Source organism: Furipterus horrens, unplaced genomic scaffold (assembly GCF_987537825.1).
Source record: "Furipterus horrens unplaced genomic scaffold, mFurHor1.1.pri manual_scaffold_3, whole genome shotgun sequence".
Classification (NCBI taxonomy): Eukaryota; Metazoa; Chordata; class Mammalia; order Chiroptera; family Furipteridae; genus Furipterus; species Furipterus horrens.
In genome coordinates, this window is record NW_028327173.1 from 129375009 (window position 1) to 129390735 (window position 15727).

General features: G+C 40.4%; 1 non-coding gene and 1 pseudogene across 1 annotated transcript; one reads left to right on the top strand and one right to left on the bottom strand.

Moving 5' to 3' along the window:
- Positions 1-8200: 8200 nt before the first annotated feature.
- Positions 8201-9118, bottom strand: LOC150015942 (large ribosomal subunit protein eL6 pseudogene; annotated as a pseudogene).
- Positions 9119-10813: 1695 nt separating this feature from the next.
- Positions 10814-10947, top strand: LOC150015943 (small nucleolar RNA SNORA48). Its single transcript, XR_016510365.1, has one exon. It is a non-coding gene; the product is annotated as a small nucleolar RNA SNORA48 (small nucleolar RNA).
- The last annotated feature ends 4780 nt before the right edge of the window (positions 10948-15727 follow it).

The window sequence follows — 15727 nt, forward strand, 5'->3', positions numbered from 1 at the left end:
GGCCTGCTGTAACTTTCTGTTGTGAGCCCTGCTGAGCTGGGTCTCTCCCCACTTGTCCTGCGGCATCCTCCAGCAGTCCTCAGGCTTCTCTAGCAACGCTGTTCTGTTGGCAAGCCGGTGCTCATGTTTCTAGTCCCTGCCCAGCCTTGGGTCCTGTCTCCGCTCCTCTTCCCAAGAAGTCTCTGTGCTCCAAGCCCCAGCACCGGGCTGTGTCTGTCCCTTGCTGGTAGTGTCTCTCCGTTCTTCTGTGTGCACTGCCCACCCCCCTGAGGCCCCCACCAAGCCTGTGTTTCTGTCGCAGCTCTTCCGGCCCAGCTCTGCTCCTTTCTGTTCAGTGGCACCACAATGCGAGCACCCGGGGCATGGGGCCACCAGCTCAGACATACCAGTCCAGGTTTTCTCCACCCAGACTCAGTTCACACAGCTTCCCATAGTCTGGGCTGCTGGCTGTCCTCCCACACCTCCAGCTGTTTCAAGGAAACCTTCCTATTTTCTCCCTCTGGGATTCTGCTGGTCCCAGCACCTATGGCAAGCAGCAGTTTCCAGGCAGATCCCAGTCAGTGAGCCTGTCAGCAGCTGCCCCTCTGGGGTGCGGTGCGGCAGGGCACTGGGCTCAGTGGGCCCAGCGACTGGGCTGGGGGTGCCCAATGACTCCCCTTGAGAGTGTGGGCAAGCCTTTTGCCCTTTTGCACTCTGCTCTCGCACTCCCTTCCCTGCTCACATTGTCCAAAATTTGCACTCACTCACTTGTCTCTGTGTTTGTACTTTAAGCCTTTCCATGATAGGAGCAAGCAGACAACACTGCTACCTACTCTGCCACCATCTTCTTCCTCTCCAAAATAGAGCAGTGTCTTTTTTTAATTACAGCAGGACAACTGAGTATATTCTTTCAGAACTCTTCTTTGGTACATTTCCAACGGGCACAGGACCCTCTGGTGTCTTAAGTCCCAGCTCTCAGTCCCTCCTGCAGCAGGAACACAATAGCATCCCTTGCGCAGGTGGGCGGGTGCAGGGGACTCAGATCCGACTCAACGGTTGTGGAGAGCCTGACTCAGATCTGACTGCATCAGTGCTAAATCCAAGACAAAGGCTGCCCTCGGTGGTGGCCTGTGGCGTGCGCCCTCCCTGGGTTTTTCCCAATCTTAAGGGAAATGCTTTTAGTTTTTGCCAGTCGAGTATGATGATAGCAGAGGTTTTGTCATAAATGGTCTCTAATATGGTTAGATATGCTTCTTCTATTCCAACTTTGCTGAGAGTTTTTATCATAAACGGGTGCTGGATTTTATCATATGCTTTTTCTGCATTTATTGATATGATCATGTGGTTTTTATCCTTCATTTTGTTTATGTGGTTTGTCACATTTATTGATTTATGAATGTTGTAGCAACCTTGCATTTCTGGAATAAATTCCACTTGATCATGGTGTATAATCTTTTTGATGTATTGTTGTATTTGGTTTGCCAGTATATTTTTTGAGGATTTTAGCATCTATATTCATCAAAGATATTGTCCTATAATTTTATTTCTGTGTAGTATCTTTATCTGGTTTTGAAGTTATAATAATGCTGGCCTCATAAAATGAGCTCAGGAGTACTCCCTGCTCTTGAATTTTTTGACAAAGTTTGAGATGGATTGGTTTCTGTTTTCGGAATATTTGGTAAAATTCACCTGTGGGTCTAAGGGTACTTCCAGTCAAGATGGAGGCATAGGTAGACATGCTTTGCCTCCTCACACAACCATAGAAAGAATTACAACCAGATCTCAAAAAAAAATGAACAACCAGAACCACCAGAAAATCGGGCCATATGGAAGTCCAACAACCAAGGATTGAAAAAAGCCACATTCATCCAGATGGGTAGGAGGGGTGGAGTTGCAGAGATGGGGCAGAGAAGCAGTGTGGCTCAGAGGGCAGTGGCAGTCGAGGATCCGATGGCCCCATATTCATGTGTGGTGGATAAAATTTGGGAGGGATACCCTGGGAGTGAGCAATTCCAGCCCCAGGCCAGATCGCACAGCCCAGGGTTCCAACACCAGGAAGATAAACCCCCCTTACCTACAGCTGTAAAAACCAGTGTGGGTTGGGGTGTGAAAGAAGCTGCTGGATTATTGCTGCTTAAGGGGCCCACATGGTCTTAGATGTACTTAAACCCCAGAGCAGCAACTGGAAGGGTACCAATTGGATATGGGAAGTAGGTGAAGTGACTGGAAATGGGGCTATTGTCGGGCAATTCACCAGAAGCCAGGCAACAGGCATTGACACCACTCTGAGTCCCCAACTCCCCACAAACAGAGCCACAAAGCAGTGAGGTGGGTCACCCTGTCCAGGCAATTACCTAAGGCTCCAACCCACACAATACAGGTGCTTTTGTACAATAGGCCACTCTACTAAGACAGGGAGTAAAAGCATCTTTACCTAATACACAGAAACAAACACAGGGAGGCTGCTGAATTGAGGAGGCAAAAAGATATGGCCCAAATGAAAGAACAGAACAAAATCCCAGAAAAAGAACTAAATAAAAGGAATATAGCCAACATATCAGATACAGAGTTCAAAACACTGGTGATCAGGATGCTCAAGGAACTCACAGAGTATGGCAAAAAAAATAATAAAGGAAGAAATAAAGGTTATACAAAGTGAAACAACAACAAAAAAATCTATAGGAAACCAACAGTGAAGAGAAGGAAGTCAGGATTCATATCAATGATTTGGAACAAAATGAAGAAATAAACATTCACCCCAAGTAGAAAGAAGAAAGAAGAATGCAAAAAGACAAACAAACAAACAAAAATGAAACGAATCACAAAACAAAAAAACAACAAGGAGAGGCTTAGGAACATCTGGGACAACTTTAAATGTACCAACATATGAATCATAGGATTACCAGGAGGAGAAGAGGCAGAGCAAGAAATAAAAAACTTACTTGAAAAGTAATGAAAGAAAACTTCTCTAATTTGGCAAAGGAAAGAGACATACAAGTCCAGGAAGCACAGGGAGTCCCAAACAAGCTACACCAAAGAGGACCACACCAAGGCACATCATAATTAAAATGCCAAAGGTTAAAGATAAAGAAAGAATCTTAAAAGCAGCAAGAGTTATCACAAAGGAGTTCCCATAATACTATCAGCTGATTTCTCAAAAGGAACTTTGCAGGCCAGAGAGGGTTGCCAAGAAATATCAAAGTGGTGGAAAGCAAGGACCTACAACCAAGATTACTCTATCCAGCAAAACTATCATTTAGAATGGAAGGGCAAATGAAGTGCTTCCCAGACAAGGTAAAGCTAAAGTAATTAATCATCACCAAGCCATTATTACATGAAATGTTAAACGGACTTACTTAAGAAAAAGAAGAAGATGAAAACTATGAACAATTAAAATGACAACAAACGCATAACTATCAACAATTAAATCTAAAAAACAAAAACAAACTAAGCAAGCAACCAGAACAGGAACAGCATCAAGGTATGGGGATCATTTGGAGGGTTACCAGCTGGAAGGGGGAGGGGGTAAAATGGGGGAAGTGGTACAGGGATCAAGAAGCCTTATTGGTGGGAACAAAATAGACAGGGAGATGTTAAGGACAGTATCAGAAAGGAGAAGCCAAAGAACTTACCCACATGACAGATGGACATAAACTAAGGGGATATTGCTGGAGGGAAAGGGGGTACCATGCAGAGGGGAGAAAGAAGGGAGAAACTGGGACAACTGAAACAGCATAATCAATACAATAGCTTAAGAAATTCACCTATGAAGCCATTCGGTCTAGGGTTTTTGTTTTGGGAGTTTTATGATTACTGCTTCAATTTCACTAGGTGTAGTCTGTCTATTCAGATTCTCTGATTCTTCTTGATTTAGTTGTGGAACATTGTATGTTTCTAGGAATTTAACCATTTTGTTCAGGTTGCCCAATTTGTTAGCATGTAGTTGCTCATGGCATTTTCTTACAATCCTTTGTATTTCTTTGGTGTCAGTTGTTATTTCTCCTCTTTCATTTCTGATTTTATTTACTTGGGACCTCTCTGTTTCTTTCTTGATAAATCTTCTAAAAGATTTTTTAGTCTTGTTTATCTTTTCAAAGAACTAGCACTAGGATTCACTGATCTTTTGTATTGCTTTTATAGGCTCTATTTTATTTATTATTTATTTCTGCTCTGATATTTATTATTTCCTTCCTTCTACTCACTTTGGGTCTTGTTGTTCTTCTTCAGCTTTCTTTAAGTGTAGAGTTAGATCATTTATTTTAGTTTTTTCTTGTTTTTTTAGATGTGCCTTTAATGCTATAAATTTCCCTCTTAGGATTGTTTTCACTGTGTCCTATACTTTTTGGGTTGTTGTGTTTTCATTTTCATTTGTTTCAAGGTATGTTTTGATTTCTCCCTTTTTGCTCATTCATTGTTTAATTACATGTTATTTAGCTTCTATGTCTTTGTGTATTTTTCAGTTTTTGTGATTGATTTCTAGTTTCAAAGCTTCATGGTCAGAGAAGATGCTTGATATGATTTCAGTCTTCTTAAATTTATTGAGACTTGTTTTGTGTCCTAACATGTGGTCTATCCTAGAAAATGTCCCATGTGCACTTGGAAAGAACATTTATTCTGCTGCTTTGGAGTGAAATGCTCTGAAGATATCAGAGCAAATAAATCCGTTTGATCTGGTGTGTCAGTTAAGGCCACTGTCCTTTTGTTGACCTTCTGTCTAGAAGACCTATCCACTGAAGTCAATGAGGTATTAAAATCCCCTAGTATGATTGTATTTCTGTTGATCTCTCCCTTTATGTCCATCAAGATTTACTTTACATGTTTAGGCGATCCTATGTTGGGTGGGTAAATGTTTAACAGGGTTATAGTCTCTTGTTGAATTGTTCCATTTATCATTATGAGGTGTCCTTCTTTGTCTCTTACTGTAGCCTTGGCTTTAAAGTCTATTTTGTCAGATATAAGTATTGCTACCCAGCTTTTTTTCTTTGCATTTGCATGAAATATCTTTTTCCATCCCTTTACTTTTAGTCTGTGTGTACCTTTCATTCTGAGGTGGGTCTCTTGGAGACAGCATATATATGGCTATTGTTTTCTTATCCACTCAGCTACCATATGTATATGTCTTTTGACTGGGTCATTTAAGCCATTTACATTTAAAGTGATTATCGGTAGATACACATTTATTGCCATTTTATTTTTTAACTATTTTCTTCTGTTTTTTCTTCTTCTCCTTCTCCCCCTCTCCTTTCCCTCTCCTCCTCTTTCTCATCCTCTTCCTCCTCCTCCTTCTTTTTCCTTCTTCTAGCAAGCCCTTTAATATTTGTTTTAATACTGGTTTGGTGTTAACAAACTCTAACTTTTCCTTATCTGAGAAGGTCTTTATTTCTCCTTCAATTTTCAATGGTAGTCTTGCTGGGTAAAGTAGCCTTGGGTGTAGGTCCTGCTTCTTGTTTCTTTTAAGAGAAATTCTTCTTTACCCTGAGATCATAAATACATTATTTTTTGAAAAGTTTTATAGTTTTGATTTTCATGTTGAAATCATTAATGCATAAATGTGGTGTGAGTTAAGGATCAATTTTCATTTGTGTCATATGGATAACCTATTTACCGGCCTCATTTATTGTATGTCTTCAACCCTAGTGCATGTTAGCTCTGCTTTAAATCAGGTTTCTGTATATTCATGGGTCTCTTTCTGAGTTTTCTATTCTGTTAGCTATCTATGGCCAGTACTACATTGGTCTCTGTGATCAATACCATATTGCTATAATTACTGTTTTTAAAATAAATCCAGATCTGCTAAAGCAAGTCTGCCAGCCTGCTTCTTCAGAACTGCCCTGATGGAATCTTCTTGACCCTTTGTGTTTTCATACAAATTTAGAATCAGCCTGTCAGGTTCCATAAAAATGAAACAAAACAAAACAACACAATCCCTCATTCATATTTTGATTGGAATTAAAGACTTCACTGCATTTTCACTGTCACTCTCATGTCCTCATTTCCTTCCTCACCCAACTTGGATTCTATGTATAATTACTTCCTTGCAAATACCCTTAACTCTGCTATCCCTCTTTCTCATCTTTATACTTGCACCACATAATTGCTTACCCTTTGCCGGTACCCAATCAGCTAAAATTGCTGGAGAAAAACAAATAACTAAACTGAGTGGTTTCATTTAAAAACTCATGACCACAAGTCTCAAATTGGCACTCAACACTGTTTAACATTCTACCATACTTACCATTCTCCAGAATGACCTCTACCATACTTTTCTCTCTTTTCTCAAGCCTCTATTTCTCTCTCTGTTTTTCACTCTCAGCTGATAATCTTGCCTCACACTTCATTGAAAAAGTCCGATCAAGGAGCAGAAACTCCTCTATTATCCTATCTTCAAATCTATCTATCCCATCAGTCCTGGCTTCTGCCCTCTCTGTTGTTACTATGAAACTTATTGTTCCTATCAAAGGCCAGCTCCTCCCTTGTGTTCCGGATCTCATCCCCTCTCACATTTTCAAGATGTCTCCTTTTGCATTCTCTCTCCTCTACATCATCCAGTTTTCACTTTCCACTGACTATTTCCCATCAGCATGAAAACAGGCTCTCTTATCAAACTAACAAATAAGCATTACCTGTTAGAATCTCTCCTTTCAGCTAATAAGGCAATATGATATAGTGATTATGAATATAAACTCTGATGTCAGACTTTCTGGGTTCAAATTTCATGACCCTAGGCAAGCTATCCCATCCAGTACAACAGCCACATGTGGCTATTTACCTTTATGTTTATATTAATTAAAATTACATATAATTAAAAATTTAGTTTCTCTACTGTACTGATGGTGTGGCTAGAGAACTGTTCCATCAGTGCCAAGGGTCTGCTGTGTACGTGTGTTCTAGAATAGCTACATTCTTCCCCTCTTTCTTTAAAAAATCAGTGTATTTTTACAAATTTTTTACAAAATTTAATGTATTTTTCCAGTTTTATTAAGATATAATTGATATTCCCTGGCTGTTGTGGCTCAATGGATTGAGCATCGGCCTGCAAACCAAGTGTCACTGGTTCGATTCGCAGTCAGGGCACATGACTAGGTTGCATGTCAGGTCCCCAGTTGGGGGCGCTAGTGAGAGGCAACCACACAGTGATGTTTCTCTCCCTCTCTTTCTCCTCTCCCCTCTCTCTAAAAACAAGTAAATAAACAAACAAAAAAATAAATAAATAAATTTGAAAAAATCTTTTAAAAAAGATATAATTGATATACAGCATTGTGTAAGTTTAAGAGTTTAAGCAGTACCACATGTTGATTTGATACTCATATATTACAAAATGATTACCACATAGTTGTTACCAAACACCTTCAACATGTCACATAATTACTATTTGTTTTTTGTGGTGAGGGCATTTATGATTACCTTTCTAACTATATTCTATCATACCACCATTTTTATTGTAGCACTTATCTGATATATTTTATGTTCACTTATTTGTTCATTTCCCCTCTGTCTTTCCCTATCAGCTGCAAGCCCCGGGGGAGCAGGTTCCGCTTCACTATTTCATTCTCAGTGCCTAGGACAGTGCCTGGCTTTACTGAATTGAATAAATATTTATTAAATAATCGCTGATCAGACATTTCTCGCTTGAGAAATGTTTCCCTAGACATAGCATACTCATTTTTACATTGTTTGTGGTTATTAACTGTGGCACACTGAGTGAGGGATAATATTTAGAGGTTGGTGGACTTCAAGAAAAGGCCGGTCTACTGAGGCTGGGTCCTGGTCTTGATGCTATGTCAGCTGTGGGGTATTAGGAACTGGCCTAGGCCTGATTAGAATATTTGAAAGTTTGGAAATTAGAGAACACATGTGAACCATTGTTGAGGAATTAAAGACTTTATGTGAGTGTCTAGTTGCTTTGGAAGTGGGCTGCCTCACATTCTCGAGAATTTTCATTGCAGTATTGCCTATGACAGCAATTGGGAACAACTTAAATGTTCAGTAATGTGGGAATAAATAAATACATTATGGTACACTCATACAATGGAGCATCTTGGAATGGTAAAATAACTAAATGAGATCTTGAATGATCAGTATGAATAGCTCTCAGAATCTAAAAATGAGTTGAGAAGAGCAGTTTGTAGATGGATAAATATGGTATAAACATTTATATAAATTTAAAAAACACAAAAGGTAGCACCTATGGCCACATATATGAGTTGTTAAAGTATTTTTTTTTAACAGATCAGTTATTTAATTGGGTTTTTCGAAAGCTCAGAACTTCATCTTGTGAGGATAAAGCCCATTCGTGAGAGCGAACAAACAGCGGAGGTAGCCCTGCAACTGAGGAACAGCCTTGATTTTTGGCAGAATTTGGGAGTCCACGGCTTTCTGATCAATCTTGCGCTGCTCTGTAATCTCATATTTCTCCTTCTCGGTGTCGAAGATCTCCCCCTCCTGGTGTCTGGGCTTGCGCAGCTTCTTCTTCTTGAAGTAGGCGTCAGTGAGGTGCTTTGGGATTTTCACACCGCTGATATCGATTTTGGTGGATGTGGCGATGACAAACTTCTGGTGTGTTCTACGCAGAGGAACTCGATTAAGGGCCAGAGGTCCAGTCACAAGTAGCAAGCCACTGCTCAGCTGCTTCAAGAAAACCACCCTCTTGCCCCGGTGGCGCCCGGTGAGGACGATGAGAATGGTCCCCGGAGTGATGCAGGCCCGCAGTTTCCTCACGTGCTGACTGAAGGGTTTCTTGCCGTGGCTCAGCAGCTTCCGAGGCACGTCTTCAGTGGGGTAGTACCGAGGCATTTTGCGAAGTTTAACCACTCGGGTACCACCGTTCTTGTCGCTACCAACTGGTTTTGTGACAGTAGCAAGAACCTTCTCCTTCTTTTTCTTTTCAATCCTGGATTTGGCTGCTGAATACTTCCTCTTGTACATGGCCTTTCGGGAATACATCGCTGACCGGGTATACCTGCCAATTCCTCGGACCAGGACAGGGTTTCGGCTGCAGTGGGGCTTCCCCTTCTTAGGCGTCTTGGCCTTGGGGTCACCCTTCTTAACCTTGCCGCCAGCATCGGCCTTCTTGGCTTCGGGTTTCTTCTCCTTAGGATCCGGCTTCTCAGGTTTTTCACCCGCCATCTTGCAAGATGGGAGAAAGCGAGTTGTTAAAGTATTAAAACATTGATGGTGAGGACACATCTGAATGGATACCACTAGGGCCAGAGGATGGGAAATGGGATCAGAGAGAGGAAATGCAACCAGGAGTAACTGTGATGGTGTCTGCAAAGTGTTATTTCCTTAAAGAACTTGGAAGTCAACATGACAATATATTAACATTTTTTAAGTCATGGTATTTGTTGTTATTCCCTAGAGTTTGCTATATAGTATTTGAAATATTTTATAATTAAAAAAAAAGAATGTTAAGTTGTATCTGTATCAAGTTCATGCCACATTTATTCAACAGTATTTCTTGAGATTCGCCTGTGTGTGTCGTGCTGGGTGTTCAGGATAATAGAGAAGTCAAGTAAGAAATGAGTTTTGCTCTGCAGAAGTCTGCTGCTTTCTTGGTTGAAATAATAATACATCCTTACATGAGGCAGTTAAATTATAGAAGTTAGCATATAATTATGTATCAAAACAAGGAGTAGAAGCTCGGAAATCAGAGTCCCTGGAGTAGCTGGAGAAGATACACTGGAGAAGGGATAACTTGAAGAGCAAATCTGGGTAGACTGAAGGGAGGTTCAGTACTTTCCAGCCTGGGGAAGCACCATGTGCCCAGCTTTGAATGGGATCAGTAAAAACCATCCTGGAGAAGTGAACATTTTTAACAGGAAATTGAATAGATAATATTAAAGGTACCCTGAGCCCCGGGCACGTGGCTCAGTTGGTTGCGGCATCATCCCATGCACTGAAAGGTTGTTGCAGTTTGTTTCCTGGTCAGGTGCATATGCGAGGCAACTGATCGATGTTCCTCTCTCTCTCTCTCTCTCTCTCTCTCTCTCTCTCTCTCTCTCTCTCTCTCTCTCTCTCTCTCTCTCTCTCTCTATCTCTATCTCTTTCTCTTTCTCTCTCAAATCAGTAAACATGTCCTAAGGTGTGTATTAAAAAAACAGGTGCTCTGAGATACACGAATGCCATGTCTAGGAACTTAAACCTTATTCGTTAGTTATGTGGCAAACCATTGACAACACTGAGGAAATGGAATGGCGGGGTTGATTTGATCTCTTTGAATTTTAATCTGACTGGTGTGGAGGGTAGACTGAAATAGGGATAAGCAGAAACAGGGAACTCATGGTTGTTTCAAAAGTCTAGCAATTAGCAGGTTAAGGCCTCAGGTGAGTTGGTAGTAATGGGGATGGAGACAGGAAGGAACTAATATTTTACAGCAGGGGAGGTATTACTGATCACATTTTACAAAGACATAGAGAGGTGCGTGTTTCAGTTTCCTCAGGCTACCATAGCTAAGTACAATAGACTGGATGACTTAAACACCAGAAAATTATTTCTCACAATTCTGGAGGCTGGGAAATCCATGATCAAGGTGATGACAGGGAAGGTTTCATCCTGAAGCCTTCTCTTGGCTCACAGGCAGCCACCATCTCACCATGTGCTCACATGACAACAGCTCTCTGGAGCTTCTCATTGTAAGGGCACCTGTCCCATCATGACCTCATCTAACCCGAATTACCTCCCAAAGGCCTCATCTCCAGAAACCATCATCCTAGGGGTTAGGGCTTCAACATATGCATTTTTTAAGGGCCACAAGTATTTAGTCTATAAGATAATTTGTCCAAAGTTCTCATAGTTATTAAGTGCCAGAACCTGTGATCAAATCTAGGTCTCTTTTTGTCCCTGACCTGGGTAGAGTGGCCCCAGTTTGGTGGTGCTTGCCTCATATCAGCCAGGGACAAAGCGGCTCCTTGTTTATCCCACCCTGGCTTTTGGTCTGTGCTCATGTTGGTTCATGCCCAGGATACAAGGGGAAAAAAATCTAGGTATTTTTTTTACTCCAAAGTTTGTGTTGAAATCTTGAAAAATTGATCAAAACAACTTGAGGGGTGATTGGATTTAGAAGGTGAAAGAAAGGAAGGATAAAAGAACAATGAGGTTTGGGTTGCCAGTAAAGTGCTTGATGGAAACTGGAAATTTGCAAGGGTAAGCTAGTTTGGTGGAGAACAAAAATGAGTTCCTTGTGGAAGAGGGAAAGTTTGAGTTGATGGTGGGCCATCCCAGTGCAGATGGTTTCAAGACTGTTGGAACTCGGGTAGATTATTGGAAGTCCTCACATCTGAAGTGTGGAAAGTCATTAACACAGAGGTGATAATTAAAGTCTGAAGACAGCTGTTCCTGTAAGAATGAGTACAAATAAAAAACAGACAGACACTGCACTAAAAATGTGCTGAGAGAGTAGATATTTCATATTAAGCATTCTTACAACAATTTAATGAGAGGGGTGAAGGGGAGAGAGACAGAGACAGAGACACACACACACAGAGAGAGAGAGAGAGAGAGAGAGAGAGAGAGAGAGACTGAATATGAATGTGTCTTTAGGAGTACCCAGACTTGTGACTTTTCACTTGGTGAAATAGAAGTACCAACGAGGAAAGCAACAGAGGAGCAATTAGAGAAGAAAAACTTCTTGAGTTTGTTAGTTTTTTGCCACTGTATCCTGTTCACTGAGGGAAGTTTTAGAAAGAAGGGGTAGTTAAATATGCCAAATACAACAGTATTGATTAAAGAGGATGACAGCTGGCACTGGGTGGGTGTAATCTGTGACTGAATGAAAAAACAATAGGGTTAAAAAGAGATCTTTTAGGAAGTATGGTTTGCAGACTTTTAGATTTCACAGACCTGTAATATTTCAAAAAATATTGAAGGGAACTAAATATTTTTAAAAGGCCATTTGAAACACCACAGTCTCTTATCAGCCTCGTTTTCATAAAAGAAAAAAACCCTTTTCACATAAATGTAGAGGCCATAATCACAGGGCAAAGGATGGTTTATCCTACAGGTGGCTCTTGTGTCCGGTCTTGGACTAACGAAGATCTGAGGACTTGCACTTGGGAACTGCTGGCACAATGTACGTGGTGTCTCCTCTGACTCACACTCCTGGTAAATCTGGTGTGTTCTTGTTTTTGAAACCAACTTTTGTCTACAAACCACCCAAGAGGAGGTTTCAGGAAGTTCACTAGATCCTCGTACACATAATGGAGACAGACTAAAATTAACCAAATGGTTGGGGGGATGCTTGGGGCCTATTCTTCCCAGTGAGAGTGGCACTCAGTATTGAGGAAAGAATAAGATCGGAAAACTAATAATAGTTTGCTCCATGAAACTGTAGTTGAATTTTTATGCATGGCTAGGAGGAAAGCCATGGGTTATTCATTCCTTGACATTTCAAGTCTATATTCAGTACCCAAAAGGAATCCATGGGTCTGATAATTCTCCAGATTCAATTAACCTTCTTTTAGTATAAAGATAACCTTTCCCTGATGAAATGGTTCCTGAAATATTGTAAATTTCCACCTTCTGTCTACTTGCCCCAACCAAAACTGAGTATTGGAAGCTTGACTTTATCACCAAAGCCATGTGAACTGGACAAACTCAGAACTGGGCAGACCTCAAGGACTGGGGTGAGCTTGAAGTTAGATCAGACTTAGAAATAAAAAGGCACTAACTATGCTGTGATCACTTAAAGTTTATTATACAAAAACATCTTTCTGCTGGCTTAAGAAAGAAAGAATAAGAGACAAATTTTGCAGGCTCAAATAATAACAACAAAATGTATTATTCATTAAAATCTGTCTTGATTTTTAAGATTAAACAGCTCTTCAGCAGACACTGAAATGAACAGATATAAGTGCCAAAAGAGATAAAAATTGCCCACCCACTCACCACTAAATACTATTCCTTAGCTATAGCATATGTCTCTGTTGGTTCTGCAATTATATTTGGTAGTCATTTCTTAACTTTTTTTTTTTTTTAAGTTTTGAAAATACTGTCTTTGGTCAAATTTGTTTACTGGTGTGATCTACAAGAAGTAGATATTTCTAAGTTCTGGGAAAAAAAGATTCTCCAAGTCAAAACAACACTGTGATGATGTGAATGAAACCACCAAGATGAAAAACATGTCCCAAGAAAGTACTCTTTCTCATCAAAAGGTCTAAGGAAAAATCCAACAACACCACTTAAAATATTATAATAAGGCACTACCTAATATATTCTACTTTTATAGTGTAATACAGAGCATATAAGTACACACAACATGTATGTACAGTTTAATGAATAATTACGTCAGCCCCTCAGGTGACCAATTTCTTCATCTGCATGATGAAGAAATTGAATGCCATTGGCACAAGGAAGCTCCTGTGTCTTTCTTCCCAATCACATCCCCTTCCTCCTCTCTAGAGATAACAGGTAGCATAAATTTTAAACAATAATTACTTGCTTTTAAAAGAGTTACACTACCTATGTATGCATCCCTAAAAATAGAGTTTTGTTTTGTTGCTTGTTGAATTTATATCTCTGGCTGCTTTTAACAGGATTTTCTTTTTTGTCTTTGGTTCTCAGAAGCTTGACAAAGATGTATTTTGGGGTTGGTTGCACATCCTGAATCTTCTGTTGGTTTGGAAAAGTCTCAGTCATTATCTCTTCAAATGTTGCTTCTGGTCCATTCTCTCTCTCCCCTTGTTCTGAGTTATAATGATACTTTCTGCAGGAGTACCTCTTCCCTGCCCCTTAGATAAAATCAGTTAATTTCCTGTCATTTGTAGTCATTTTCAGGTAATGAAAAGTCCTGTGGCCACTTTAACATTTATTTATTTATTTATTTATTTATTTATTTATTTACTTTTAGAGAGACGGGAGGGAGGTAGAAAGAGAGGGAGAGAAACATTGATGCGAGAGAAACATAGATTTGCTGCTTCTTGCATGTGCCCCAGCCAGGACGAACCCATGACCCAGGCATGTACCCTGACCAGGAATCCAACCAGCGACCTTTCACTTTGCAGAACAATGCCCAACCAACTGAGCCACACCAGCCAGGGCTCCTGTGGTCACTTTAGTCCTTCAAATAGTTTGGTAATTAAAATGTCTGTATAATAAAAAATGCCCACATAATCGTAAACTATTAACATAATCCAGTTTCAGAACATTTCCATCATCTCAAAAAGTGCCCTCATACTTACCTCATACCACCTCCACCATTATAATGACAAAATGGCACACATTGCTTCTGAAAAGTGACATCCTTCACATATTAATAGTTTCACAGCTGTATAAATGTACTGAGTACCATCAAATAGAACATGTACAGTGGGTGAGTTTTATAGTGTGTGACTTATATCTCAACAAAACTGTTGAAGACTTTTTAAACAGAAGTTAGAATCTTTTACTATTATATGGGCATTTTTTATTATATGGAGATTTTAATTACCAAACTATTTGAAGGACTGAAGTGACCACAGGAGCCCTGACCGGTGTGGCTCAGTTGGTTGGGTGTTGTCCCACAAAGTGAAAGGTCACCGGTTGCCTTCCTGGTCAGGGCACATGCCTGGGTTGCAGGTTCATTAGCAGACTCTCCATCACTGCCTCCCACCCCCTAACTTTCCCTAGGCATTAACTAATCTACTTTCTGTCTCTACAGATTTGCCTGTTTGGGATATTTCGGGGAGTGGACTCATACAATATGTGACTTTTGTGACTGGCTTCTCGTAAAGAAAACCAGAACCAGACAGTAGTTAGAGTGATAAAAACATCTTTCATTCAGGACACATTTCAATAGGGGAAAAGAGGCCTTCATATAGAGTGTGTTTTAATTTTTTTTTTTTTTTGGTTTTTCAATTACAGTTGTCCCCTTTTCCCCTAATTTCTCTCCCCCACCCAACCCACCCCCTCTCCCGCAATCATATCCCTCCCCGTTGTCCATGTCCATGAGTCTTTTATATAGGTTCTTTGACTAATCCCTTCCCTTACTTATCCCCCTTCTGTCCCTCTCCCCTCCCCCCTATTTACTGCTATTCTGCTCTTTGTTCTATTTAGTTCCTTTGTTTGTGTTGTTCTTTAGTTTCCTGTATTAGGTGATATCATATGGTATTTTTCTTTCTTTGCCTGGCTTATTTCACTAAGCATAATTCTCTCTAGTTCCATCCATGTTGTTGCAAATGGCAGGAGTTCCTTCTTTCTTTCTGCTGCATAGTATTCCATTGTGTAAATGTACCACAGTTTTTTGATCCACTCATCTACAGATGGGCACTTAGGTTGTTTCTAGCACTTAGCTATTGTAAACAGTGCTGCAATGAACATAGGAGTGCATAAGTTCTTTTGAACTGGTGTTTCAAGATTCTTCGGGTATAATCCTAGTAGTGGAGTCGCTGGTTCAAAAGGCAGTTCCATTTTTAATCTTTTGAGGTAATTCCATACTGTTCTCCATAGTGGCTGCACCAGTCTGCATTCCCACCAACAGTGCAGTAGGGTTCCCGTTTCTCCACATCCTTGCCAGCACTTGTTGCTTATTGATTTGTTGATGAGTGTGTTTTAATTTTGAATACAGCACAGGCAAGTGGAGATTTATAGCTAAGGAGCAGGTTGTGATGGTTGAGGAAGAGGGGCAAATTGATGGATGGAAAATTACTAATAGGAAACAGCAAGGGTAGGGGAATTTCTTACTAAATGGAACTAACTGGATTCCTGCTGAAGGTAGGCCAGGGTAACTGATATCCCCCTTGGGGATGGTCAGGGATAGGGAATTCGATCATATAAT